The sequence below is a fragment of the Falco punctatus genome, assembly GCF_963210335.1.
Source record: "Falco punctatus genome assembly, chromosome: 5".
Lineage (NCBI taxonomy): Eukaryota > Metazoa > Chordata > Aves > Falconiformes > Falconidae > Falco > Falco punctatus.
Window position 1 is genome coordinate 39089677 of NC_137584.1, and position 12407 is coordinate 39102083.

Below are 12407 nucleotides of genomic sequence, written 5' to 3' on the forward strand. Positions count from 1 at the left end.
GCAATAGGACATTTGTGGTTACAAGTTATTTGAAGCTCCTACTATGGAAGATGTTCCATCACTGAGGGCAGTACAAGGTTTTATTCTTAACAGCTCCCCTCTGATCATATGTTAAATAAAAAGCTGCTATTTGAATAAAGAAGAAGCTGAGAGAGTTCTGTTTTCTCTAAGCCATGTACTAAGGGTGCTTTGGTTTGGAGAGGGCTTCAGATAATTTTTGCTGAAGTTGAAATCTTATTATTCTAATAATTGGAAAAGACTAGAGTCAGACCTGGTTTTTTTAATAGTCATAAATACAGAGTTCACTCACTGTCTCCAACTTTATCTTGATATATCTGAGGTGGCAACATCCTACGTTAAATGTCTTTCATCTTCTCTCTCTCTGCTGTCCTGCAGGGCCCAGGGTGGTTTTCAGTCTGTGTTAGAGTACCTTCACATCCAGCTCATACTGAGGCTTTAATGCTCTTGTAGACAGCAGCTTCTTCCTGGGATAGTTCCCAGCCTGCTCTCAAGGTGGGTCTCTTCCATCCCTATCCCACTCAAATGCTTTGAACTTCAGACTAGTCTCTGAAGCAGTTCCCCTGCACTAGGACTTCTAAGCATGTCTCTGGGGTGCCCAGTTCTGCCAGCAGCACCTCCTGAATGTTTAACCTCTCAGTCTGCCTGCGTCTCCTCTCACCCCACAGCAGCTTTAATGTGCCCCTAAAAGTGCAGGTCTCCACTGCTGAGCTTCTCAGGTACTTGTTCAGTGTTCTTAGGGGGAAACCCAAGTCTTCCGCTTGAGTTGAAGGCAATTCAAGGGTTTTCTTCCAGGACCCTGAGAAGACCAGTAGACATATTAGTGAGGCCTCCCACCCACATACAGAAGTATGAACTGTCTTTACTCTCATTGAGAGCCTGTTACCTTTCTCTTTCTCCTCTCCAGATTGCTCTAAAGGCTAGGATCATCACCAGGGTGGGTTTCAGTTCCTTCTGAGCAATAGCTTTGCCGTCTCCTCAGACCTATCCCAGACTGAACTGAAACAGTGGGTCAGCTACAAACCATCTCACTTTCAGCAGAGTTGTAATGACAGACCATTGTCCTGGGTCAGAGAGGAACAGGGTGACTGGCCCAGCATGGAAGGAAACCCACAGGGGCACTAGTGGTGCTCAGGGATATAATGAGCTTCACAAGCTGTACGGTCTGACAGATGGCTGGCTTGCAGCAAGGGCATCCACCCACATTTTACAGTTGAGGACCTGGCAAACAGAAACATTAAGTGGCTTAGCTTAGCCAGAGTGACCGTGGCAGACCTGTGAACACACCTTGGGAGATGTGGGTCGGTGCCATAAGGACTAGATGGCCCTTCCTTGGACCATCTTCAGATAAAAGTAATTTCTCCTGGTGCTGGGAGCAGGGGTGGCTGGCAGGAGCACAGCTGCATCTGTTGGGTTTGCTGTGTCACCTTGCAGAAACCAAGTGCAACTGGGAGCTGAGGAGGAGATGGGATGAGCAGGGGCAATGCAGGGACAACAGAGGGAGAGGGATCCAGTAGGAGACATGGGGGAGTAAAGGCAAGAAAGGAAGTGAGGAAAGTCAGAAAGGAAACCAAAGAGGAAACATACTGTATACAAAGGGAAGGAGCTTGAAATAATGTCAAGGGACTTTTTAAGCCACCATACTGTGGCTACCTATGCTGTGCTTAGCGTGGCTGAGTTCCCAGTCTGACAGTCTAATGAATGCAGAGGGCGTCGCTCGGAACAGTGGCTTTTACCTTCCCACAACCCATCAAATTAATGGGAAGGAGGAATACCCCAGCATCTTGCTAATACCATTGTACAAACCCGAGAGCAGGGAAGGCTCTGCGCTACAGGGCCTGAGTTGCCTCACCATGCTCCACCAGAACTTCAGCACTAGCCCCACATTGCCTCACCACTGACCGTTCAGGCTCCAACATTGGATGATCCTCCACTGCCCTTCATACCTCCTTTCTGTGCCTAACAGACTAGATACAAATCTGTGCTTGTGCAGCTTTCTGCAGGTAGAGGTTAACACATGGCCATAAGAGACATCAGTGTCCCTGCCCTTAGTCACTTCGGTAGGTTTTCCATCACACCATTAAATTCTTTTCCCCTGGTGCAGCCTTGCGCACAGTGCAGGGACTGCTCCTTCCCCGCCAGAATGCTCAGTGGGGACCATCCTCTCAGCACCTTCACGCTGGTGGGCAATACCTTGAGTGGTAAAACCGTTTTCCCCAGATCCCTGGCAAATTCTCCACCATCAGAGCTTTTTCTGCACTGCCACAGCTGTAGCATTAAATTCTGTGAAATACCATATTTGTTAAAATAACGACCACAGTTCAGTAACAACCATTCCAAATAACTGCACGGCCTAGGTCAGTAGCAAACAACAGGCTACTGTGGTTTTAGATTAAACCCTCACATTAAGAACAAAAGCCAGGGGAGAAAAGGATCAGCTGTACTCAAGAAAGCAGTCTGTCTTTATCTGTGTGGGCAGTTTATCACAGCTTCTGGACTCCCATACTGTTGGAACCAAGGAGGGAGAAAGTAAACTCCGACTGATTAGGTTTGCTTGATCTGGATGATCTCTTTTATATTCCTACCTGTTGAAAGTTTGTTTCAATTCACTTCCCCAACCCCTCAAGGCAGCGCAGAGAGGATCAAGTAACAATAAAATGATTCATTAGCAGAATTGGACTCTACTGTGCGGAAAAAAAGCAGTCAACCTGAGCAAAAGTGCAGTAATTACGAGAAAATGTATAGACAGTATTTATTGCAAAAGACCATGCAACTGGACAGTCTTCAGTTTGCTTCCCATGACCGACAGATCCTTGGTGATCAGTAAGAACATTGTCAAACAACAGCATGAGTCAGGATGCATCCTTTTTATTTTCAAATTCAAAGGCCACAAGAGCAAACCACATTGGGAGATGAGCAAACAAAAAAGAAAAAGGCTGTTCTGCAAGATTTCCTGTTCCATGATGCATGGGTAATTGGCCTATATTTGTGACCCCATTTTTATTTCAGGTTTTTAGCTGTACTGCAGAGATTCAATCCTTTGGTACAAAGCTTGGGCTGTGAAGGAGCAGAAACAGTCAATGCTGGGTACAGAGCAAGTCTTGAATGAGGCACATGGCTCTCTAACTTGCACGCTTTCTGACTTTCACATTGCCTTAAGCCTGAAACAAATTTTAAATGCTACTTCTCCAGCAAAGGGATGAAGGAAGACATAGAAAGAGATAAACAGCCTCCTCCCTCAGGTACCTCTTTCTGAACTGCACGCAAGCCTGAGCTGCTGGGTAGGACCCTGGCCCGGGGAGGGGGCACTGGCTGTTGCTGGCTGTGGTGGTGAACGTGCTGTGGCGTGGGAAGGGAACCTCTGCGGTTCTGCTCCTGCTATTAACAAGGGAGAGGGCAGTAAGTGACATTTGTGGAGCTACCCCTAGAAGTCATGCATTTCACAGGCAGAACAGCACTTTACATGGTTTGCACTGCAAATAAGTCATGCCCACTTGGTGCACTGCTAGAACTGTTGGGTCACAAGGTATTTCTGTTACACAAAAACCAGTGGCCAGAGCTATGACATCATATAGTCTACATGCACTGCTACAGCATGCAACGCTTCATCTTTTCCCAACAAACATTTTCTAGCATGCTCCCTACAGCACCAGGCCACAGCCAAAACCAAAGTCCACTTTCTAATTTTTGTTTAGAAATGGGATTCTGACTTTCTGCTTCAAAACCAGAATGCTCCTCACCATTAATCTCTAATGTGCTGATGTTATTTTTTCAGACTTTTCAATTTTTATCCTGAAACTATTCCCCACACCTGCAGCTCCCTGCTCTAAATTGCCCAAGTCACTATCTGCTTCACTGTCAAGCACATGGCCGCACGCCCCAGGGAAGGGAGCACAGCTTCAGCCGTCCCTTCCGCAACGCAAAGGCAGTTTCCTGCACCAAGCCACAGCTCTCCTGCTGGCTGTGGGCACTCTTGCTCTTTCAATCAGTTTTACCTAACTTTAATGTTCAATCGGTTTTACATAACTTGCTCTCTGCTACCACCCATTGCCTCCCAGCTTTGCTCTTCTTTGGGCTATGTGCTTGATTTCTTTTTCTTAGTATAAACTGGATTAGCTTGGGTTCTTTGACACTCATTTCTGCCTATACTTTTAGTACTTCTCTGGACTCCTTTGCATCTTTCCACAGTTTAGCTTAATTCATTTTGATATTTAGTGCAAAAGGAGCATGCATGCAAGGAAGCAGTGCAGAAGAGCTACTGAGCATTAACATCACACTAGTTTATCCTACTTCAGCTTCTCAGGTTAGATGGCCCCAATGCATTCACATTTTTTGACTGGTACTTGCAACTCCTTCAAATGAAGTACCATTTCATTCATAGCACACACATTGAAATCAGAAACTAGTGGAAGAGAAGTTATTAATGAGTTTTAATTTCTCTTTCATGGAAGAAGTCCATGAGAATTTGTCTTATTTCTCTCCAGGAACATTTGATTTCTAATGTCAGCACCTCCCCACATCTGTAACCACACCTTAGAGGGACCTTCAGTCAAAAACCTGCTCAAAATTCAGACTGTCTCATAGTTTTGTTTAACAGTTCCTGTTCAGGTGCTCAATTTAAAATTTCACTTAGGGCTTAATTAACTTAGTCTACTGACTGAGTGTAACTGAGGAATACCAGTTTTGCATGCTACAGTTAACAACAGCGGGGCAAGGAGGTGGTGAGTGTTGCTTTTTTATAGCACTCTGTTAATCTACAATTTATTCCTTAAAGGGTTATTTTAAATTTCATACTTCTCCCATTAATGTGTGTTAATCTATGAAGTTTAAGTGTACATAATACTAATCTCCAGGATTGCTTTAGTCTTTGAAAACCAGAAGCAGTATTTTGTAATTCCCTCTTGGTTTGCTTGGATTTTTTTAACTACATATCTTTCCATTTCATCAGTTTCCTTTTAATGAAGAGCACAGCCCTCCTACCTTGCAGTTCAAAGGAGATGAAGAAAACATCAGTCAACATGTCAGCCACTCATTTGAGCTACTTAACAGCATAAAGGTGCCTTTTCTTACAAAGGTTGCCAGAATAATTTTGTAAAACCCAGCCTCTGTAAAACTTTTCTTAGGTAGGCAAATACCACATTGATTTCTAGGAAATGTACACGTCAAGATTTTGCGTAAATTCATCCCTAATTAATCCACAAGCCAGAATTATTTAGACTGTTTTAAGCATCTTTGTGTTTAGAAAGGGTTGGAAACAGTGCTCAGGGAGGAGACAGGACACACATTGCTGGTCAGGGGCCAGCACAGCTGGAACAGCTGCTGAGCAGCAGCCTGTTTGCACACAACCAGCCCCTTTTATACTCTTACCCCTCTGTTTGCCCATGCTTGTTCCCTCAAACCACCGTGATCGCTCCCCTTTTCCCCCTTTTGGTCCTTGCCCTAAATATAACAGGATTTAACCTAACACTCACCCACATAAAATTAGGTGGACTGCACCATACCCTCTCCTTGCACAGTGTTTCACCTCCTGGGTGGGCTGCACTCCCTGAGCAGAAGGCTCGGTGCCACCGCATATCACCTCCGAGGGTCTTGTTGGTCTGCGTGGCTGTGGTGGGCTGAGCCTCACAGCCCCACGCCTCAGGAACAGAGCTGCAGGATCAGAGTACACCCAGCCGTGGCAGCTGGACTGGCAGGAGTTACCTCGTTCCTCTGACCTCCTTTCCACTTGTGGAGATGAGCTTTTAATCACATAACCTAACAGAAAACACCAGAACTATATGCCTAAAACATGATGTGAACATCAGTTTAAAAGTGATTCTGCATCAGCATTTAAGTAAAAAATGTGACTGGAAACACTGCTTTGCCATATGCCATCCCCTTCCCAATAGTGCCCCTTGCAGCATGCCCTGAAGGACATCTGTCAGCCAAAGTAGACCATGTTGTGAGCACAAAGTAGAAGTTTTTCCATTTCAAGGCAAAAAAAAAAAAGCAGCAGTTTCTTGCTATGAAGATGCATGTCATACTTTTACAGGGGAACTGTGCAAATGACCTGATTTTATTGCCTTGTATCTGTTGTGGTTTCCCTATATGGAAACCACATTGAAACAAAATCGTGATTGAAACAAAACAAAGCTGCTAAAGAACTGAAAAACAACTTTTAGAATCCTTGCAGCTTGTTTTTAAACATAGATAGATCCAAGGGTAATGATCAGCTGCAGTTACTTGCACAGCGCACTACCCAATTATATCCTAAATTCATGTCTTCTGAGAGTTTATGTAGTGGTTTAACCCCAGCCAGCAACTAAGTACCACGTAGGTGCTTGCCCACTGCCCCCACCCCCAGAGGGATGGGGAGGAGATGCACAATACAGTTGCTCACCACCCGCTGACCGATGCCCAGCCAGCCCCCAAGCAGAGGCCCTGGCCAACATCCCCCAGTTTATATACTCATCATGACATTCTATGGGATGGAACACCCCTTTGGCCAGTTCAGGTCAGCTGTCCTGGCTGGGTCCCCTCCCAATTTCTCGTGCCCCTCCAACCCTCTCACTGGCAGGGACCAAGAAACTGAAAGGTCCTTGGCTTAGTATAAACATTATTTATCAACAACTAAAAACATCAGTGTGCTCACTGTTCTCACGCAAAACCCAAAAAACTCCAGCTACTAGGAAGAAAATTTGCTCTGTCCCAGCTGAAACCAGGACAGATTCCTTCAAGGACATAAGGTTTAAAGCCTTACAGTACAGTTGATGTTAAATTAGTATATTTTACAAATACTGGCTTTTTTCAGTGGGACAGTTTGCATGTACATGAACATCTGCAACAATAAACCATAGCAGAACTGTTTACATACAAACGAGGTAGTTTGCACGCACAGAAGCGGCCAGATGGAGTCAGTCTATCCCATAACAACTAATCTTCTGTCTAATGTCTGCTTTGCTAGAGTCATGGAATAGTTTAGGTTGAAAGGGCTCTCTGGAGGTCCAGCCTCCTGCTCAAACCAGACCTAACTTCAAAGCTAGATCAGGTTGATCCAGGTCTAGTCCATCTGAGTTTTGACAATTCCCAGTGAGGGAGAATTCACAGCTTCTCTGGGCACCTGCTCTAGTCCTAGACCATTCTCACGTTGATTTTTTAGATTTTCTTTCATGTATGCAGCTGGAATTTCTCTTTATGCAATTTGGCTGTTGTCCTTCCCCTGAGCACCTCTAGGAAGAGTCCAGGTCTGTTTTCCATACAGCTCCTCATAAGCATGGAAGACCAAAGCTTAACCACCCACCTTTACCTTCTCCTCTGCAGGCAGAACAGCCCCAGCTCTCTGTAGGCCACATGCTCCAGGCCCATCACCATCCTCTAGCTCCTCCACTGGACCCTTTCTGGTTTTTGGCATCTCTTGCACCAGGGAAACCCAAACTGAACACAATACTCCAGGTATGGTCTCACAAGGAAAGGGATACAGGGGAAATAGCCGCTTCCTTTAGCATGCAGGCTACATAAGCGTGGCCAGCAGGCTGAGTCACTTCTCCAAGCTTTCACTCTTCACAGCTGCCCCCAGGCCCTTTTCTGCAAAGCTGCTTTTTACCCAAGCCCACCTTTCTACAACTTGGTTACATAGATGCTTTGGGAGACTGGCTAAAGTCAAAGAAAGTGACAACCACTACGGCCCCAAGAACCACGATAGAAGGTAATCACATTGGTCAGTCATGATCTGCCCTTCGTAAACCCAGGCTGGCTCATTCTCGGGTTCTCAATCAATTTATTTTCATTCATTTACTTTGAAATGGCTGCCATGAGAACCTGCATCAAATTTCCCAGGGATGAGGTGAGGCCAACTGATCTATAGCTTGGCTGGATCCTCTTTCTCACCTTTTTAAAAGCTATGCATACCATTTTCCTTCTCAAGTCATCAGGAACATCCCTTGATAACCACCTTTCAAAGAAACCTGGGAGCAGGCCTTGACAGTAAAGACAGGTGAAGAACAAACAGTACCTCGGTCTTTTTTACTTTACCTTCATGACTAAGTCACCCACTCCATTCAGCAGTGGGCCCACATTTTCTTTCCTCTTCCTTTTACTGATGCCCTGCTTGCAGAACACTCTTCTTGCTGCCTTCACATCCCTTGCTAGTTTCAGCTCCAGCCAAGCCTGGATGTCCCTCACACCATTCCTGTATGCCCATGCAGTTCCACAGTCATCCCTTGTAGCCCGTCCTCACTTCCACTTTCCACACAATTTTTTGCATTTGAGCTGAGCCAGCAGTTTCTCAAACAGCCAGCCTGTCCTGCCTCTGCCTGTGCATTGTTTTGCACAGTGGAAGGAATCCTTTGGAAAGGCAACCCCATACCCCTCAGGGCAGCCTCCCATGGACTCCAACAGAACCCTGAACAAGAACTTCACCACCCTGAAGTCCAAGACTATTACTCTGCTACTTGTCTTCCTCTTTGCTCTCAGGATTTTTAATACTGTCATCTCATGGTTGGTGTAGCTAAGGTTGCCATTGACTCGTGCATCTGAGCACGTATTCCTTATTCCTGGGTAGAAGATCGAGAGTATCCACCCCCATCCTGACAAGCACCCAGGTAAAAGATGATCCCTAACACCTAATACACAAAGTCTCCTGGCTTGTTTGCATTCTGCCATGTTGCCTTTCCTGCAGATCAGAGGTGGTTAAAAATCCCCATGAAAACCACAGCATGTGATTGGGAGACTTCTTCAAATTGTTTAAGGAAGGTTCCATCCTCTTCCTTTTCTCAAATGGTCTGTTGCAGGTGCCTGCCACAATATCCCCTTTGCTGGCCTCCCCCTTACCCTTGACAACAAACTCTTGGCGAGCCTGTCATGAGGGCTTTTTCTGTTCCATTTATGCTCTGCACATTCAGACGACTCCTCTGTGAACCTCACCTCCTCCATTTTTCTTCTCTGCCCACCCACTGTAGCACTCCAGTCATGCAAGCTATTCCTGTCATCCCAGTGATGTCACAGCTATGTGACTACAGACTTTCCCTTTCTCTTTATTCTGTTGCACATTTTTGTGTGGAAGAAAACCTCAGACGACCCCAGTCACCCTGACTGCTTGCAGTGAGGGATGTCCCTCCCTCAGACTCTCCTGTGTGTGCTCCCTTCAGCTCCCACAAACCTGTTGAGTGTGGAGACCAAAGCCTGCAAACCCTTCACAAGGTTAGCAGCCCTTTCAGTAAAGATACTCACCTTCATCAGGTGCATCCTGTCTTTTCCTAGCAGACTTCATTCCTCAAAGAGTGTCCCATAGCCATAAAAAAATTCAGAGCCCTGCCCACGACACCAGCAACATACTAGAGGTGAGCTTGGGCAAGGAACAAACAGGTCTGACGGGCAGGGGACATGCCTTCATCCCTTTGCAGAAGGAAGTCCCTGGGTACTGTTACCTGTTGCTTTCTCTCAGCCTCACTGGCTCCGGCACCATGGTTGGATGCGTCCCCCAACAAAGCTCGCTCCCCGTCCCGTTGGCAGGGCTCTGCAGTTCTTTCGGTGAGCACCTGCAGCTAGAGAAAAAGCTTTCTTGTCTCCTTCATGGGAACCCCAGCCCTCCCCTCGCTAAACATTGCCTCTGCCCTTCCCCTCCTGCCATGCAATGGGCGATTGGGGTCTTTGCTCTTACAGCGGCCACCAGGTACCTCTGCCCTCCTCCTGTTGGCATCCCTGATGCCATCCAGGCTGCTTCACCGGGCAGCTCAGTGTCCTGACCAGGGCAGAGCTCCCGCAGGCGAGGCTGCTGTTGTCTCCAATCTCCAAGAAGCTCCAGGCACTCCCTGCAGCCCACATCTGTGCAGCCACATCTCCACCAGGGCTGAGGTCCCCAGTACACTGTGGTAGTACTCTGGCTAGTGTTAAGGACTGTCTTGTGGCTTGTCACCAATATCACTTGTGTCCTCCACTGGTCCCAAGAACTGCCTATGGCCTTACTGTTCACCCTCTTCCCCTAGCTCCTCCCTGTTTGCACAGCTGGTCGCAGTGGTCCTTAGGTGTTAAGAAAGAAGATGAACCTGTTCAGCCTCCCCGGTACGCAGCAGGCAGCTTCTCACTCTCTGTTTCAGCTACATTTCTCCCACCTAAGGAATGCCGGCTGTGCCCTTATGCACCACCCACGGACCAGGACACACAAGCCTGACACACACCTGCCTCATCCCCATTAGGTTTCCTGCACAGTCTAAAACTCCTCACCCTGCTTTTTGTTCCCAGCTGCAGTTCATTTAAGTGTCAGGTCTGCATTTTTTCTCCTGCACCGCACAAAGCTTTAGAAAGCTTTTTTGAGGTGCTTGCAAACCATTCTGTTCCCCTAGGCCAGGGGTCCTCAAACTTTTTAACCAGGGGGCCGGCACGCAGATGAAGTGGCAGGAGGCCATCTGCAGCTGCTTGGTTTCTCCCTGCCCCCCCCCCCCCCCCCCCCCCCGCCGGCTGTAAATACCGGGGGCCGGATTGAGGACCCTGGGGGGCCTTATCCAGCCCCCGGGCCGTAGTTTAAGGACCCCCGCCCTAGGTCAAATGACACACTTAATGAAAAAACCTCAACACTAAAAGCAAACATTCAGTTCATTGAACAAAGGAAGGGTTCCCCCAAACAACCTGTTAAGTGTTTGCTCAACTTTGTTGTCATCTCTCCACTGTTCTCAGCTACTGTACCAAGACAATGCTTGACAACTGCACTTGTAAAAAAGAATGATGTCCAATCTCTTTCTGTACTGAAAAGCTCGCTACTCATTCATTGACCATTTTCCCCTGAGAGGTACAATGGACTTAGATGACTAAGGCAATTCATTTTGAGGCCTGGGAGGGAACAGTTTGTAGCACTTCTTTGAACAGAAAGTTATATACTTACATTATATTTCTGAAATACTAGAAAGAATAAACGATTTGAAAAAGTCACACAGGAAGTTTTGAACTGTGATTGACTAAGACAATTATGGACATATTCCAAAGAAGTGACATATTGTACATGCAATGACAGTTAAATGCATGTTTCCTATTATTCTGTAGCAAAGAAAAAAAATAATAAAAAGTCACAGCAGCAACAAATTTTAATACCACAGAAGCCTGAAACCAGAAACTGTATGCTTGAGGTCACTGGGCTTTTTGGCTTTATTTTTTTTTCTTCTCATTTTTATTAGAAGAATTGAGTACTATTTGCGATATATAACCAAAAGAACTGATGCTTTTTGATATCCATTGCAGTTCTGTGAGACGTTCAAACTTTGGCTAAGTCAATGACCTTAGATAGCCCAGTTCCTTTTTTTTGTTAGAAAACAAGATAGTCATATGTTACAAGTTATGAATGCAGTATTGCAAAAGCATTATAGCTAGTCCATAGAGGATTTAGATAAACGAGATCACTTACAAATCTACCAAATCTGCACCACTTAAGATTCAGTTCAGCTGCTCTCTTGGCTCACTTTACAAAGGAAACATCAAACCAAAAAGACCTACCAAAAAGATGCATCTGAAATGAATATTTCACCATTTCCTGAAATGAACATGAAGCACTGTAGTCATCTTGCTGAGTCTGCTGCCTAGACAATGCTAACACTAGAAGTTTGTTAGCTTTTATCTACAGCTGAACTGAAATACCCACAGATGCATTGTTTCCTGAAGAGAAGGCTGGGCTTTGTAGAAGGTATTTATTTCATCAGTGAAAATTTCTACACCAAGAAGCAAGCAAAATAGTAAACCCCTTTTCTATTATCACCCAATCCATCCTTGTTAATAGTTCCATACCATTAATATGGCTGTAGTAGCCATAGCCGAGTCCTTAACTGTTTACTTCTGGAAATCACATTATTTCTTAAACAAATTACAGCATACGAGTGTTTAACAAAAAACCATGTTTCTAACCAGACCTAGCTGCTACAGACCAGTCAGTTGTAAGTGCCCCTCGACACACTTCCTCCTCTGCTCACAGAGATGCCTGCAGAAAAGCAGAACCAATACAGAAGAACACTAAAACAGGAATATTCCCATGTTTTATGACAGGGCTCTAGTTGTTAATTCTAACATACAGAGGAGGTTGGGTACTCAACTGCATTAGGTCCTTTAGCAAGAAGCCTAATTTAAAATACCAACCAATATAGTTTGAAGTGTTCAGCAAAACAAGCATTCAAGAGAGCTTAGCTTGTCAGTCATGTTTAAGTAACTATTAATGGTAAACAAGACAAATTTTTGCTCATCAAGATTTTATTTTTTCCCCCCATTGTCTGTTGAATCATACACCATCTGACAACTCTGATATCCAGTAACCCTAATCAGTCTGGTCTTAATTAGACTTTAGGATTCACCATCAGGAACTGCAAGATCCTTTGGGCTTACAAAAAACCTGAGCACGCACACATTCTCAGCTGCAGACTGGACTAACGCGGAAA